Here is a 16,237-nt window from a genome sequence, read left to right as displayed (position 1 = left end):
GCTGCACAGTCCCTCAGGACAAATATTTTCTCTTCTTAGTGATGGTCCAGGGAAAGACCTACTTAACTCACCTCCCCATCGCCAGAAAATTGCCTTCTATTTCCTAGTGAATTGCAGAGCTCGTTTTCCTTTCCAGGAGTCACACAGACTTTGCCGCTGTTCACCTGCCAGCCAGCAGCTCCTGCCAGCAGCCAGAGCAGGTGGCAGTGCTGTCGGGCAGCAAACAGGTGTCAAGGAGTCGGACAACACATTGCACAGTTTGGATCAAACCAGAACTAACTAAGCTGGCAATGAGTCAGGTAACGAACAGCTTAAATTGAGGAAACATTTCAGCCCATGATAAAAGCTTGGGGACCTAGTTTCTATGCTCAGCTTTGCTGTTTCCTTCCCACATGACTACTGCAACACATTTAACTGCTCGGTGCTTCAGTTTACTCCTTACGCAAAATCCCAGTGATATGTCACATCTTCGGAGAGGGCTCTGGGACCTAGGAATGAAAAACCCAAGAAAGCAGTGATTATTCATTTTCTATAATTTTCCTATTTTAAATGGATTCCTCATCCTGTCTTTTGGTCAAGAGATAAGGCGAACACATAAACAGTTTCAGTGGTGATTTTGGTACACCAAATGTTTCAGGGGGAGGTCCCTTCAGTCCTGCAGACTTGGCTCAAGCCAACACCTTTTTGAACTAAGAGGAGCTGTTCCTGCTTGCAATCAGCAGGACCCAGCTCCCATGGAGGAGAAAGAAGATGAACACTTAAACTTCTTTATGGTGTACTTTATCTCTTGCTGCTTCTTGTGCAGCGTAATTAACATAACTATGGGCTCTGCATTCCAGAAAGCAGCTCTATCACATTTCCACAGGACTCAGAAACCCTGCACACCCCTGGAAAGGCTCCTCAGCTGCAATGAGTAAGCACAGCTTCCCTGAGGTGTAGGGAGCTTTGCCAGAGGACTGCAGGTGAGGACTCACCCCTCTGGATTTTGAAGCTTGAGGACAGTGTTGGCTGGGATGGGAGTGCAGAGATGATACATATCATCTTTGCCACCGCAGTCAGCCATCTGTTCGGAGTTTATTAAAAGTGATGTACTCTGCTGGGAGGATCAGGAAGCATCTGCTAGTGCATTTACATTCAAATCCTCCCAGCAATCCCATCTGTCCTCCTTTTTTAATTAATCAAGGCCACTTTTTAGTGAAACCACATAGATAAACACATCCTCTGTAAATGGGAGCGCATAATATGCCATTAAATAGCTAATAGACAGGAAAACAATTTAGTGCAAGTAGCAGCATCTATCTCAGGATTTAAGAAAGCTGTTCTGACAGAGATCACTCCTGTTTAAAGGGATCACTATCTAAACCTGGCTTATGCGGCAGCGCAGTTTCGCTGCTGCAGAATTGCTAATCAGCTGCTTGGGACAAGACTGAACCCTGCAGTGATGAACTGAAGCACACGTGTTTTGGGAGCCTGTCTGCAAGGGGTGGGTGTTGCTGAGGGGCCCAAGTCCCTCCTGGCAGAGCAGTGGCCCAGGGTGTTTGGAGGTAGATGCTGCAGAGCCTGTGTAAATCCTGTTTGGCTGGAGGGAGAGCAATAGGTTGCTCTACCCGTATGGTAGTGCTGCTTTGCATTAGCTTGGCTGCTTTGAAAAGGTGAAGAGCTGGAGATGCTTCTCATCACAGCAGAAGGGTGGGGAAGAAAAAGGTGGTGCCAAGGCTGCTGGTCTCTCTGCTATTTCTGCTTGGCATGCGGTGCCCATGGCAGGGATGACCATCCCTGCTGGAGCTGCTGCCTGCACCCATTACCCCCGTGGTATCGTTTAGATGCACAGTGCTGCGCGCAGTCATCTCTCTGGGTTTCCCCAGCGAGTTCAAAGCTGGGCAGCAGCGGCAGGCAGGGCCTCTCAGGGTGCCACTGGCCAGGGCACAGTGCGATTTGCTCAATGGGTGGGAATCTCTGTTGCAGACCATGCTTAGCTCTTGGTACAAAAACCTCTCCTAGGAGTCTCAGAATCTCAGCATCCTCCTGTGCAGAGGGGCATCTCCTGTGTATGGGGGAAAGGAGGCTGAATGAAATGCAGTGGGGACTGTTGGCAGAGGCTGCCAAAAGACAAGACCACAGTAGCCTCCAAATCAGGGTGGTTGGTGGGTCTCCAGGACTGTCAGCACCCCCTTTCACCGAGAGAGCAGGAAGAATAAAGTCCCTTGTATGTCCCAGTCTGTGCCCAGGGATCACACTTGGCTCACCTGTGAGGCGGTGGAAAGGCTCTTCCAAATTAACTCTGAGACACTGGCGGCCAGTCCATGCTTTTCCTGGGTGCCTCAAACAGCTCCAGCTTTTCCTAGTGAAAACATCATGTGCCCAGCACTTCATGGGTGGCTCCAGCCCACCCTTCTCATGGTTTGGGGGGACATGGCCAACCCCCAGCCTGTGGTTTGAGGGACCAACCAGAGCAGCTCCCCCATCACATCTTTCTTTCCAGGCTGTGAGTCGCAGTGCAAAGAATTTGTCTGCAGCCAGTCTCCATAATGCTTTTGTACCCAGGCCCTCCAAGCAAGTGAGGGGGTTTTGCTGTGCAGAGGGAGGGATTGACCTTCCCCACCGCCCTACCAAAGGGATCAATGATGTCAACGGCAGCAGTGAAGGCACTGAAAAAGCAGCAGTGCTCGATGGTGAGAAGAGCAGTCCCTGGGGCTGTGGGAGTGAATTAGTGCTTATGATATAATCTCGTCTCTCACTTACATGGAGGATAAGGGGCAGAGGGGATTTCTGCGTGCTTGGGAACTATGGCCATGTCCCTCCGCACAGCTATCGTCAATAGACAGCTGATACACAAACGAAATAGAAACCTTTCACTCCTCAGCATGCTGCTCCTTGTCTTCTTTCTTTGGATATGTTCTCCAGGCTTTTTCTAAACACAGCTTAGTTATTTTCGAAATCCTCTTTTAGTGTTACAAACAATAACTTGGCTGAAGCATCTGGAAAATATAAAGTGCAGTTGATCTTACCTTTCCCCAAACGTTCAGCTTCTGGCAGGCCTGGCTTTCGCCATGAAGCACCTGCTGCTGTGGTGAAGCCCTTCTCCCATGTCAGAGGCAGTATGTTTACAATCCCGGCCCTTGTCTTCCATCAGCAAACAAGGGACTTGCAGCTGCCTAAGCCAGAGCATGCTGCCAACCCTCAGGGAGCCATAACTTGATTTTTTCTTTCTATTATTGAGGTTGAGTATTTTTTCTCTTACATTCTTTAATTAAAAACATTCTTGATGAATTTGCAAGGCTGCGGTTCAGAAACTGGGAAAACGGCATTTGGGTAACTAATGGTTGTTGGCCTGGTAGTAACTGTGGAGCGAATAAATATGTGCATGAAGTGATATTGAGCAATTACAGGGCTGGAAATGGAATTAGTGACAAACAGCATGATTTAAAGAAACATGGGTCCTGTCAGGCTCAGGCCAGACAGCAAGAGATGTGCTGATAAGGACAACTGCCACTACCTTCCTCGGTGCCTCTCCAGAAGGGACTTACTCCCTGCAGCACATTTTGATTGAACAAATTGTTCTGTGAGCAGCGGAGTTAAGAAAACCTGGTGTTTTCTAGTCCCCTCTGACAGTCCCACCACATGGTCTTGGCTCCAGAGGTTTTATCACTGATGAATGTGACTGGTCCAAATGCTTCTACAGCAGCTGCCACTGCACAAGCCCGTGCATCATCACTGCACTGAGAGAGCCAGCCCTCCGCAGGCACCGATCCCTGGCTGACCCCTGAGCTCCTGCAGATGAAGGATACTCAAAGACGTTCTGGGTAACACCCAGGTGCTGGGGATCTCCCCAAATGAGTTTTCTAATGTCACCTTTCGTGGGAACCATGTTTTCAATCTTGAACTGAAACTTCTACCGGAATAAAACTTGCTGGTTTTCACCTGAGCCTTGTCCAGCAGGTGAAGCCAGGCGTGCAGCTTTTCTCAGTAAAACCCCACCACAAACTGAATTGTAAGTAGTGTTTTCAAGCAGAGCCGCCAGAGTCACTCTACGGACGAACAGCGCCCAGACTCCAGGGGAGCCCCTGTTGGCACATCTAAACCCATATATCCTTGGTAAGACAGCTCACAGCATCAGGAAACCCACAGTATCTGCTGTACTCCTGCATTTATTACCAAGAGTCCTTGTCTCTTCCGTAATTCATTTCTTGTAGCCAACTACTTCTTCTCTTATTAAATAAACATAGGTTTCCTTCAGTCAGCATTACATATTTGAGCTTATCCAGCACTACGTATTTGAAGTCATTTATTTTTAACCAAAGGGATTTAGCTTTTGTGTTTCTTTGTAAATTCAGTGGAGGATAAAGTCAGCCAATAGCTGTATTAAGCAAAATCACTACAGGACTAAACCCCTTGTTTGGAGGAGACTTCACTCCCCCCATGCAGATGTCTGGATCTTTCTGTCTCTCTGAAGATCTCTTCTTGAGGACTGTGCACTTGTTGATTTCCATCACAATAACCAGAAGACCTGTGTGTGGTGAAGGGGGTACTCACTTAAGGCTGTTGCAGCTACTTCAGCTGGACTTTCTCTGGGCTGCTGTACCTAGAGACAAAAAATTTAACAGTTTCATAAAAGGAGAGAGTTTTATCATAAGAACAGAAGTCCCTAAGAAATGTCCTACTGCTTGAGCAAAGGGCTCCTCTGGCCAAGCCTCCTGCCTCCATCCTGCCTGGCAGGGTGAGCCATGAGGGAGGTGACTTTCCCTTCGTGGGGCTCAGCCCTTGAGCTCTGGTTGCACTGACCCAGCTGCAGGAGTCCCAGCTGCAGAGTTTGTGACAGAGGGAGGCTGAGCTCTTGCTCTCCTGGTAATTTAAAAGCAACCCCAAACTCACAGTGGCAGTAGATGTTATTCAGGAAAAGCAGCTGCTCTCTGAAGTCCCTTTGTGCTCCCCCAGAATCCCCCATGGATGGATTAGAGATGGCAGGTGGCACATCCCTAACGTTGCCTTCTCTTTTTTCCATGTCAATAGCTGTTTCATAGAATCATAGAATCATTTAGGTTGAAAAGACCTTTAAGATCATTGAGTCCAACTGTAAACCTAACACTGGCAAGTCCCGATAAACCATGTCCTTAAGTGCCACATCTGGTCCTCCTGTCCCTGGATTTACCCAGTCCCTTTTTCACCCTGCTTGTCCTGTCTGCCTCTGCCAGCTTCCATGGCAGCAAGCTCAAGAGTTCACAGCCTCATGTACAAAGAACTACCTTACTGGCTTTAATGCAGTCTCCCACTGGTTACCCAGAGATCCTCGACTTCTAGTGCCACAGGATTTGGGTGATATCAGCTCTGCATTCACCCTATCCTCCACGATTTTAAGAATCCCACTCATACCCTCCCGTAGCCTTCTTTTCTCTAAACTGAAGTGTCCCAACCCTTGTGTTTCTCCTCCTGCTTCTCTCAGCTGCTCCATCCCACAGATCGTTTCAGGTACTTGTTATGGTTTAGGTTATTTTTCCCCTAGCTGCATTACCTGCTTTATCTACACTGAAGATTGTCTGCCACCTTCTTGTCCATTCACCAGCTCTGCTAGGTCCTTCTGAAGTCCCCTGCCATTGGCATGAGATTTGACTACCCAAAACAGCTTAGTTATCACCTGCAAACCTGGTTTGCAAGCCATGGCTGTTTCACCTTGTCATATCTGCGTTCACCTCCTTTGGGGTCTTGTTTCAGCCTTTCCTCAACAACTCTTTAACAACATTTTTGCAGCTGCTTGTAATGCATCTCTGTGCACCTGGGCAAAACAAAACCAGTGAGGGAAGAAGAGCAGCTCCAGAAGAGCCCTGCACTGCAGGGAGTTTGCCCCCTTCTCCATAAAGTGGTGAGCTCTGAGTGAGAGCACAGGTGGAGGGGCATGTTCAGAGTCCGTGATCCCCTTTAAAACCCTCTACCTGACCAAAAAGTGACTTCTAATCTGTCTCTATTTCTACAGACCCCTGAGGTAACTAGGGAAGAAGAAAAATCCAAGTTTTTCAGACAAAACCTGCCTGTATTTGAGTGGGTAGTTGCAGTGTCTGCCTGTAGATGCTGCTGACTTGCTCATTTGGAATCTCCTGGACAGATGCTGGGCAGCTACTTTTGCTTTTTCCCCCTCATGACACAGCCTGTCATTGGAAAAGGCAGAAGTGTCTTCGGCTTGCTGTGGTTATTGAACATACCCTTGATTAAAAGGGAGAAAAATTCCATTTCTTACAAACAAAGCACATCTGCTAGAGCTGAAACCTTCCTTCAAAGGCTGCAAGAAGATCAAGTGCTGCAGAGGAAAAAAATACACTTTTGTGTAACAGGAGCATTCTTGTAGTATCGGGGAACTCAAAGCAGAGAGCTGGTGCCTGCTTCACCTTCCAATTAATGATCTCTGAATAATTAGCAGAAAAACCTTTTTAGAAATGCTCCAGTAGCAGTGCCCCTGCTTGTCAGATAAACAACCTCCTGAAGGGAGAAAAAGCTGGCAGTGATGAACAAATGGTTGAGGGAACAGCAAGGTTACAGGCAGTCATTAATCCGGGAGAACTTTCACCAGCGCATTCAAAGTGTCCAACAAGTCAGAGCCATTTCACAGAGCAGGCTAATTGAAGAAAATTATTTATTAGGAGAGTGAACAGAGATCATTGCCCTCTGAAGTCTGGTGTTAACACCCACTGTGGTTTCGGTCTTGCAAACACTAAAACAATTGATTTCCCTTGAGAGTCATTTACTGTTAAATCCTGGGTTCCTCATCCTCCCCCCAAGCTTTAGCCTCTGTGGGAATTGTAAGGGACAGTGGCAGAGTGCTCTGACCACGGGCACACCTGCTGTGCCCTCTTCCTCGCACCCATCACCTTTTTTCCTCTCAGTGCCAATTACTACCATTCCACAAGAATTTTTTTCAGAAGTGCAAACTGAAACGGCAACCTGGGGTATTGGGCAGGACCAAGGTCGATGTGGCTCTGAATCTGATTTCTAATACAATTCTTCAAACTATGTCTGAAAAAAAATGGTAAAAGAAGTATCATGTTATTGCAGCCGAAGACTGAGAGTGTATTCAATTTTTACTGCCTGTGCACCTCTGGCATGTGAGCAAATTTTGAGAAAATACCACCCAATGCAGCTGTGGGGATCAGAGGAAGGTGAAAGAGTCACTCCAAGTTCACTGGGATCTCTCCTATTGGCACCATCATGGTTTCAGGTACATATCACACAACTTCACCCTGATTTTAACAAGACTGACTCACAGAAGCATCCGGCTAAAGAGATCTCTCAAAGACCATTGAACCTGTTCATGATTTCGGGGTGGATTAGGTACTGCAAGACCTTCCTGCTAAAGGAGGTACCCCAGCCACTCTTGACAGCCGTGTGGCTAATGGACACATGAAGTCTTCCACTCAGCGGGACCTTACACTCAAAGGAACTCATCTGAATGTTTAGCTGTCCTTCTATTTTGAAAGTTGAATTCTACAATTTTCTCCCAATTTCTATCTTGTTTGCTTCAGATGAGGTTGTCCAGCGAGGGATATGGAGAACTGCTGACCACTGCCTGCTCTGTGACTATCCTGTACAGCTGTAAGATTGCTATCCCATTTCTGCAGCCTGCTCCCCAGCCTTCTCTATTGTAAATTAACCAAGCCTCTCCTCACACTCATGTGTTTTCCAAACTTCTTATTCATGTTGCTGTGTCCTGGGTCTTTCCCGTCTCCTTTGTCTTCCACAAAGTGGGGTTCCCATGACTGAAGACAGCAGCTCCAGCTTTAGCCTTCCAACACCAGCGCAACTGCCGCTATGTCTTACAGAGAAGCAAATGAAAGACATTAACAAGGAAGCTCCTGGGTCACCCAGTCTGGGCCCTTGCTCTTGCAGCCACCTCTAGTAAGTCCCTGACAGAAATTGCTCATTTCCACCTTGAACTCAGTAAGGTTTTCCTGACCTATTCACACCTCATAGAAAACTGTTTCAGAATGTCATCCTCTGATACAGCTATTCTTCTAATTTCATGCCCAAGTGTTTTTCATAGGTAGCTTAAACCCATTTCTTTTTTTTTTTTTTCAATAGCTGCAAAACATCCTCTCATACCCAGTTTGTTGCTACTATTTCTCTTGAACCTCCTTTGTGGATCTCTGTGTAGTTGTGCATTGATTTCCCTTTTCTGATTCCAGTACTTTGCTCTTCTCCCTGCTCAATTTTGTCTTGAGGATTTCAAAACACTTTTCTTAGTCATCAAGAGAATTTTGAATTATAAGCCTTTCTTCCAAATTTCTTACAAGCTCTAACAGCTTGGCTTTATTCAGACATCTTATAACTGCACTCCCTTCCCCATCAACCAAACTGTTCTTTCACACACTCGTCAGACATGGGCTGAGCACACATCCCCTGGGTCTTACAGTGCTTTGGCCCACCTTTTACTCTTGCAGTAGGTAGCTGGGCCCTTTTCTCACAGTGCATGTTTCCCTGGTGCACACCTGAGCATGTTCTGTAGGAAAGTGTCCAAACTCTTCTTAGAATTAAGTCTGTTTCCCTTAACCACTAGATCAAAGAGGAAAAAATGAAATGGATTGACACAGTTTACTCTTGACAAAACCTTGCAGTATGTTTCATATCAATTGAATAACCTGTGACTGATTATAAATTGAGGGTTTCATAATTTGTTCCGGCAACCTTTCTGAGAATTAAAGTTAGGCAGATAGATAGATTGATTTAAATTTCTTGGCTTTCCCTGCAAGGCAGGTACTAAGCAGTCGTTTGCTATTCCTCTCCTCTTATTCCCCAGCTACTCAAAAGCAATTGCTAATTGCTCAGAAATGGCTTTGAATGGGTTCTTAAGCTCTTACAGATGAATTTTGTCTGGTTCTGCAGACTGGAACCCATCTCGCTAATCCAAATATTCTTTAAACTCTTCTTTCCTTATTCTGCTCCATGGCTCTAATCCTCTTGTTATATGTTGCAATTGTGTTCAACATCTGGTTGTAATCAACCTTTCTAGGAAGTTTGAAGCAGAAAATGACAGTGGATGTTCCAGCCTCTGCTGGATCATTACCTCTCCAGAACACAGCCTTCTTGTTGTTTTTCTTTATAGACTGTGGTGCCATTAACCCTTTCTCTATGGCTTCCTCAGGTCTCCTCTCAGGACTTAAGAAAGGTGCAGTGTTAATGCCGTGCAACAGAAATCCTAGTATTTTATTAACACAAACAATTCAGGAAAAGACAAAACAGTCTGAAGGTCTGCTCCTGCTAATGCACCTCATCTCCCTGTTCATAGGCTCAGAGCCATATGCAGACATGATTTAGGTGAGGTGCATAGCTTGGTGTTTTCTGTTATACACTGGCCCCAGAATGAAACCCAGAAGATAGAGGTAGGGTCCTGATGTAATGTATGGGGTGGGGGGTAGGTGTCTAAGACAAGGGTGTAAAGCTTTGTCAAGAGACTCATCCCTGAGTCAGCTTGGGTACCTGACTCAGGACAAGGAGGACCCTCTACCAGCCTGGGCCTCAGACCCTCCATCATCTCCTCAATGAAGGTACCTGCTTGTGGAAAGGACTGAGAAAGAATCACAATTTCATGTTAAAAACTGGAGCTGGCAAGGTCGTTGTAGTGCAGTGCCTCTTTCCTACCAGTCCAGTATTTACAGCACTTCCCCCTCCAAAAAAAAAAAAAAAGGAAAGCAGTGTTTTAATGCTTCCCTCTAGTTTGATAGACTTCAAAGCCGTGACTTCCACCCTCTTGAGAGTCTCCTGGCCACAGGAGGCCAGGGACACTTCAGCCCCACCTTTCCCTGAGCCGTCACTGATGCAGTTGGAGCCTGAATGAATGAGTGCAAGGGAGATTGTACATTTAGCCTGCTCTTTAGGGCACTTGGATGGAGAAATGAGCCTGACCCTCCTTAGTTTATGAACATGACTGTGGCTACTTCCAGCTATGACACAGAGGATGGGTATGATCTTCTGAATCAGGTTCCTGAGAGCACTGGTTTTGGATTTCAGCACTTCAGAGAAAGGTGCCAGTCTCAGTGGCCTAAATCAGGAGCAGGAGCTCCTCAAGCACTTGAGAGCCAAAACAGAAGACACCTCCAGGCCTCATTCAGGGTCTCATGCCTAAAAGTAAGCTGGGTCCCATGCATGGTACGACACCAAATGGCTCGGTGATGAGTCAGTTACATTTCTTTGCACAAGTACCACTGCAGAGGTTATTTAACACAGGGACGTTGATTTCACACTTTTACTTGTTTTATTGTACTGTATGGTAAAATTAAAGGAGGACAAAAGCAAATATATGAATATGTGTATATATGGGTGAATTGTGGAAGATGAAAAATATGAGACAATTTGGGTCCAAAAGTGACTCGAGGAACCCTGAGAACTGATGATGTGCAAGTGCGTGTGCATGTGTGCAGGGTGGAGGGGAAGGAGGCAAGAAGAGGTGGCTTGAGCTGCCTTCGTGCCAAGTGTGTCATCTATAGCACTGGTTTATCATGTATGGACCCTCTAGAGCATCAACAGCAACCTAGAACCTGGGACGTGGAGTGGATATAAGTACAATGAATAAGTCTTAGGACTTAGAAAACATTGCCAGTTACAAAAATGTTGGGTTTAGCAGGCAGGTCATGTGACCTTGAAGGAATTTGCTCATGGAGGAACAGGGTGGGTGTACAAATTCAGAGAATGTCCTGCAGAGAGAGAAATACTACGTGTGTGACTTTTGTATTGGGAAGGCAGCAGGAGCTGGATTTAAAAACAAGAGGAGATAGAGGGCTCTGCTGCTCTTCACCACACTGTGGCAGGTATGAGTATAGGTGCACAGATGTCCAGGGAAAATCACTCTGGGAAGAAGCACTGATTAGGTGAGTCATTTTCCACAGCTGAGGTGCCTTAAGGTTGCTGAGTGACAAGCAAAAAGGAAACTTGATTTTATATCTGATCATGTTACCAGGAACCCAAGACTTGAGCCCAATCTGGCACTGCATTCTGCTGGTTCATACCACCCTCTGGTAACCTTGTTTCTCCGAAGGCTCTCACCTTCCTGTATGGCTTGTAATACTTCTTTAGTTTTCAGCTTGCCTACTGGGAAAGCAATGCACGTTACTATTGTGGAGGTAACAAGACCAATTTAAGCAGGTGGGTACAACAAACTCTCCCCTGGGACCCACAGCCTGGCTCCTGAGCATGTCCATGTCATGAGGGTCCCTGTGGGAGCTGCTGTGGTTTCTGGGCAGAGGCATGGCAGGGGTTCCCCTGGGAGAGAAGCAGGCGTGGAGAGGTAGGTCTCAGCTCTGGGCATGCTCTGTCTCCAAGCTTCAGAACAAGGATTTTGAAGCCATTTGCTAGACAGTCAAAAAATCCGGGTTTGACTGGGGTTTCTAACCCTCCTTAGCATTCACAGCTAAGGATCTGAGAAAAGTCTCCCTCGTTTAAAACACTCCATTTAAAACTAACAACGCTCCTCATTAGGAAACCTGCATAGAGTATTTATTGCAAGATGTCTCTTTTATCCAGACCCTGCGCCTCTCATCACAAAGCTGGATGCACCTCTTGGGGGGAAAGCAGAGAGCTGGGCAGGCATGTTAGCAACCTTTCTGAAGCCGACATGTGAAAACTGAATCAAAAGCCTTTGTTCATACAAGATCATCCAAACAACCATAGAAACAGCTTCTGAAACTTGCACCCCAGTCACTCCCTTTGCTGCAAAGTTTAAGCATTAAGAGCTTTGAGGCTCAGTGGCTCAGGTGCAGAGTTGTTATAACCTCATGGAGTTAAATACAACTACACCAGTAATAAATTCAGCCTAGTAGCTTCGCTTTTGTTTTGTTTCTAATAAGGTACTCGGGGCAGGGTCTTTTCAGTGTACACCCACTTTCATTATTTTTTCAGTGCATGTACAGTAAATATCAGCTAACGAAAAGGACCATCTAATTAAATCTTTCGCTTTATGAGTATCTGTGAAATTAACTGGGGGAGTGCAAAGAACACATAGGAACTTTATTGGTTTTCAAACACAAAGTCACTTGATTTAAGCTACGTTTTGCAGTTTGTACAGGCTCTATCAGGGCATGTTTGCCCAACAAGCCTTTCAAATACAATAGTTACCACACACTTATGGTCAAGCAAACACACAAAATGATTTTGAGAAACTAGGACAAAAATCACCTTGACGAGCAACTAGTTTGATGTACATATCCCAACCCATGTTTGATCAAACATTATCTGCCACAACCAAAGCCTATTACAAGAGCAGTTTTGCAGCATACTGCTGTGAAGCTCCTTCCCAGGTGACAAGCAAGCAGAGAGGAAGGTTTGCTGATGTTTTAAATAAGCCAGTGCGTGGGAACACTTGTGCCTCCCGGCTCACATGCGGGTGAGCTTGGAGGTGTGCCAACACCAAAACTGTGCTCTGGGAGACAAACTGTGTTCCTCCATGTGCCTATCAGAAGAAGGGTTAAAATAGGGCTGCCCACGATTAAATTTATTTGACCCTGAGAAGTTTAGATGATGAGAGCTGCCCTCAGCTCCTGTGATACACTGCATTGACCTCCACACTCTTATGCAAGATGTGCTGCATGCGAGGGTACAGCCAGGGCTATTGCTATTGCATCACAGCCAGGGCTATTGCTATTGCATCAAATCTCCCTTCAGCATGGTGCGACTGCTCTGTGGAGGATACTCACACTTTGTTCTTCAGCAGATGTTCTGTAACTGTATCTGGCTACAGCCTTCCCTGAACCATTCTGGATGTTGCAGGTGATACACCAGCAGCAAGAAGGAATAATGCATTTCAAAAAGCATATCCTAATTAATTTTTTAATGCCCATTTTCCCTAGCACCAGCCTCATTAGATCTGTGCATGTGAAATATTTGTTTAGATGGGTATTATGCTGCTAATCATGAAGACTGGCTTGTTGCCTGGATACTTCAACCAAGCCACAATGGCACGACTAGAAATGTAGAACTAAAAAACAAGTCACTCCTTTAACTTCAAGATCATCTCACTGTTCTGATCCCTGCACTGCAGGAAACTATATTTCTTGAGCAACACAGGATGAGCTCTTGCTACACGTGATGTATCCATGAGAGATTCAGGTCATATTTTAAATTTATTATTCTGAAAATGTCCTTTCTAATTTCTTTAAAGTTTGAAATGCCTTTTTGTCTCCTGGGTGCTTTCTGAAGTGGAACAAGTTTTCACACATCAGTGGTGTAATCCAACAGCACTTAGGCCTTTGCACTTTCACACAACTGGGCAGTTTGCACAAGCTCCCCATGAAACAAAGAGCTTATACCTCAGTCCTCATCTCATGGAAAGAGGTCTCCGTCCAAACTGGGCCTCCATTGACCCTATTTCCTCATTCAGTTCCACCAATTTTTAGCCACTCTATTGGCTAAATGTGAATGGCATTAAAAAAAAAAAGGGGGGGGGTAAACAAGGGGATCTTCAGACTACTGGGCTGCAACTACGCCATCCTTTCTTAGAGATGCCTTTGGAGGACAAATCCCATAGCATCCCATCTGTGCTGCCCCAAGGACAGCCTATTAAATTGACAAATTCAGCATTGCACTGGAGGGTCCTTTATGCCCCTTCCCTTTTCTTACTAGCTTCAGTGTATTTGGATATATATTTTTTCAGCAAGGTGTTTTTCCTCAAAACGTTGTCCAGCTTCAACAGCTGGTATGACAGGAACACCACAAGGGACAAGAAGCTGTTGTCAATGCACTATTTAAATAGCCTTTAGATATATGCAGTACTTGGTCCTTCAAAGGCTGACCAGGCCTGATCTCAACTAAGAGAAGACTACACTGCTAGTCCAGCTCACGTTTTCCTCGAAAGTCCATGTTCTCCCTGCCATTCCCCTTCACAGATGTGTAAAGCTTTGTCGAAGCCATTAGCCCTGTAACAGACTTATTGTTTACTGCCCTTATAGCCATTTCTCCATAATTAAGCACTCTGGACACTGATGACCTTCATCTACCATCTGGGTATTTCCCATGAATACATACTTGAATGTCCAGGTGAGATAAGATCACTGCCAGGGTTGTTCTTTAGGAAGAGTTAGCTAAGGGATAATATAGCCACTAATGGCCAGCAATCTTCCAACCAGAGCTTGTTGCTCTAGAAAGCAGTTCTTTCAGGCCAATGCTTTGGATGGAACCAGAGATGGAGGAGTTTTTCTGGCACAAATAAAAAGTCACACTCTGGGTGGGGAAGGGCAGGGGCCAATTTTTGGAATGTGGGAAGCTAAATTTTTAGGTAAGATTGTTGTCTGCCTGACTCCTGGATGCTTGGGAAGAGCTGACAACACCTTGTTCAACCATCCCAAGAGTATGGGTTAGATGTGCACAAAACACACGCAGGGTTTCTCTGGGCAGCCCACCACATCCAGGCTCTTGCAGGGCCTGAGAGGCAAGGCGTCCCCGGCTGCACCTCATGCCAGGGGAGCGGGTCTGTAAGAGCACGACTTGGCTCCTGCTCCTTGTAGCGATAGGTGAGGGGTGAAGGTGGTCGTGGGGTCAGACCCTGCACCCAGCCCTTCTGCCAGACCCTGCACCCAGCCCTTCTGCCAGACCCTGCCTGCCTTTCCAGCTGTGCTCTTTACGCTAGCAGGGGCCAGGCACCCATGCAAGCATGACCAAGCTCAGCTTAGGAAAGGTCAGATAAACTCACATGCAGAGAAGAGCAGGACAAGTCATTTGATGACTTTAAAAAAGAACTGTGTGGAAGAATAAAAAAAAGGCCATCACAGCTTTTTCTCAGCAGCTGACAAGGGACTTCTCAAAGTGTTAGAAAGACCCCACCTCAGGAAAGCCGTTATAATTTGCAAACACAAACCGACCCTTGGGTGGAGGCTTTAAGCTTCCCCAGGTAACCAACAGAGAATAATAACATCTCCTCAGCACTTCTCCTGACTCAGCTACAAATTTACTGTATGAGTAACTTAATTTTGCTTTATTTGTACCTATATCTAGGACCCTACAGAGCCTATGAATAAATGGATATGTTGATACACAGACATATATCCCCTACATGTCCATATAATACTGTTTAATATTTGAATTTTTAATATAATAGGATTCAATTCTTTATAATGAATAAAACATGGGGTTGTACCAGTGCTCGGTGTCCTTGCAGAACAGAGATGTCCTAATGCTTAGTTCATGTTTGCACAATAAACCGAAGGCAGAGGCTGAAAGACACCAAATGCTGAAGGCTTTGTTGAAGGTTTTATGTGAAGCGGTTTTGTGGTGGCCGTGTCCCTCCAGCTTAGCTGCTGTAGGACGCCCAGCACCCCTTCGCATGGCTCCCCTCTGCCTGGAGGTGGGCAGGGGGCTCTGCCTCTGAGCCCCCACGAGAGCTGGGAGCCCCAGGAGCAGCACCGGCAGCAGCTGAGAGTTTGGGGGAAGGTGGAAGGTGGCTGACCCACTGTCACCACAGTCCCCTGCTGCACTGCAAAGGATATTCTCACCACAGGCACAGAAATGCTGAGCTAACCCCACCATGGCTGATCAAACCCCACCATGGCTGATCAAAACCTGATTTCCACAGGGAAAAAAAAAACCCTCCTGATGAAACTTGATTGCACGCTGAATTAGCAGTGGCCCTGGAGCGAAGTTTAGAAGGACACAGCAAATGGGAGTGTGCTTAATTAAAGTTGACAGTCATAATGGCGCTGCCTGTAATAGTATCAGGAGATTACCGGTTACAGGCCAGTGCTACAGGCTGTGTGAGGTCCCTGCCAAGGCGTGACCCTTATGCCAGCTCTGTCAGGCCAGATCTTAATTTCTGCTCTTTAATGCTGAATATCCCATGTTGACAGGGAAGTGAAAACAGCTTTTTCCCCTCCCTGGTCTCCATCTCCAGCTGCTCTCTGTACCACGCAAACAGAGATTATTGAGAAATCCAAGTTAGGGTTTATCTAACTGATCTTTAATGTAATAACAAGTAAATTAATGAAGGTTAGAGGGAAGAGCTTAGGAGGGAGGGGAAGGGATGTACCTTTCCCTCCTCTGATTAACTGATTGAGTATTTTTATATTTACTTATTTAACCTATATCCAGGTTAAAGCAATGGGGCATGGGTTGTCAAGTTAGCATATCACTTTTGTGATAGGAGATCGTGAGGGAAAGCAGCACCGCAACATGTGCTGGGAGGCTGCACGGGCACAGCATCTGGCGAGGCCAGAGCATCCTGCTGACACAGCATCCCCTCTTTGAGAGAACACTTCAAGACCTCAGCTGCTGCACA

The sequence above is a fragment of the Nyctibius grandis genome, chromosome 4 (genome assembly GCF_013368605.1).
Source record: "Nyctibius grandis isolate bNycGra1 chromosome 4, bNycGra1.pri, whole genome shotgun sequence".
Classification (NCBI taxonomy): Eukaryota; Metazoa; Chordata; class Aves; order Nyctibiiformes; family Nyctibiidae; genus Nyctibius; species Nyctibius grandis.
This window is presented reverse-complemented; position numbering follows the sequence as displayed.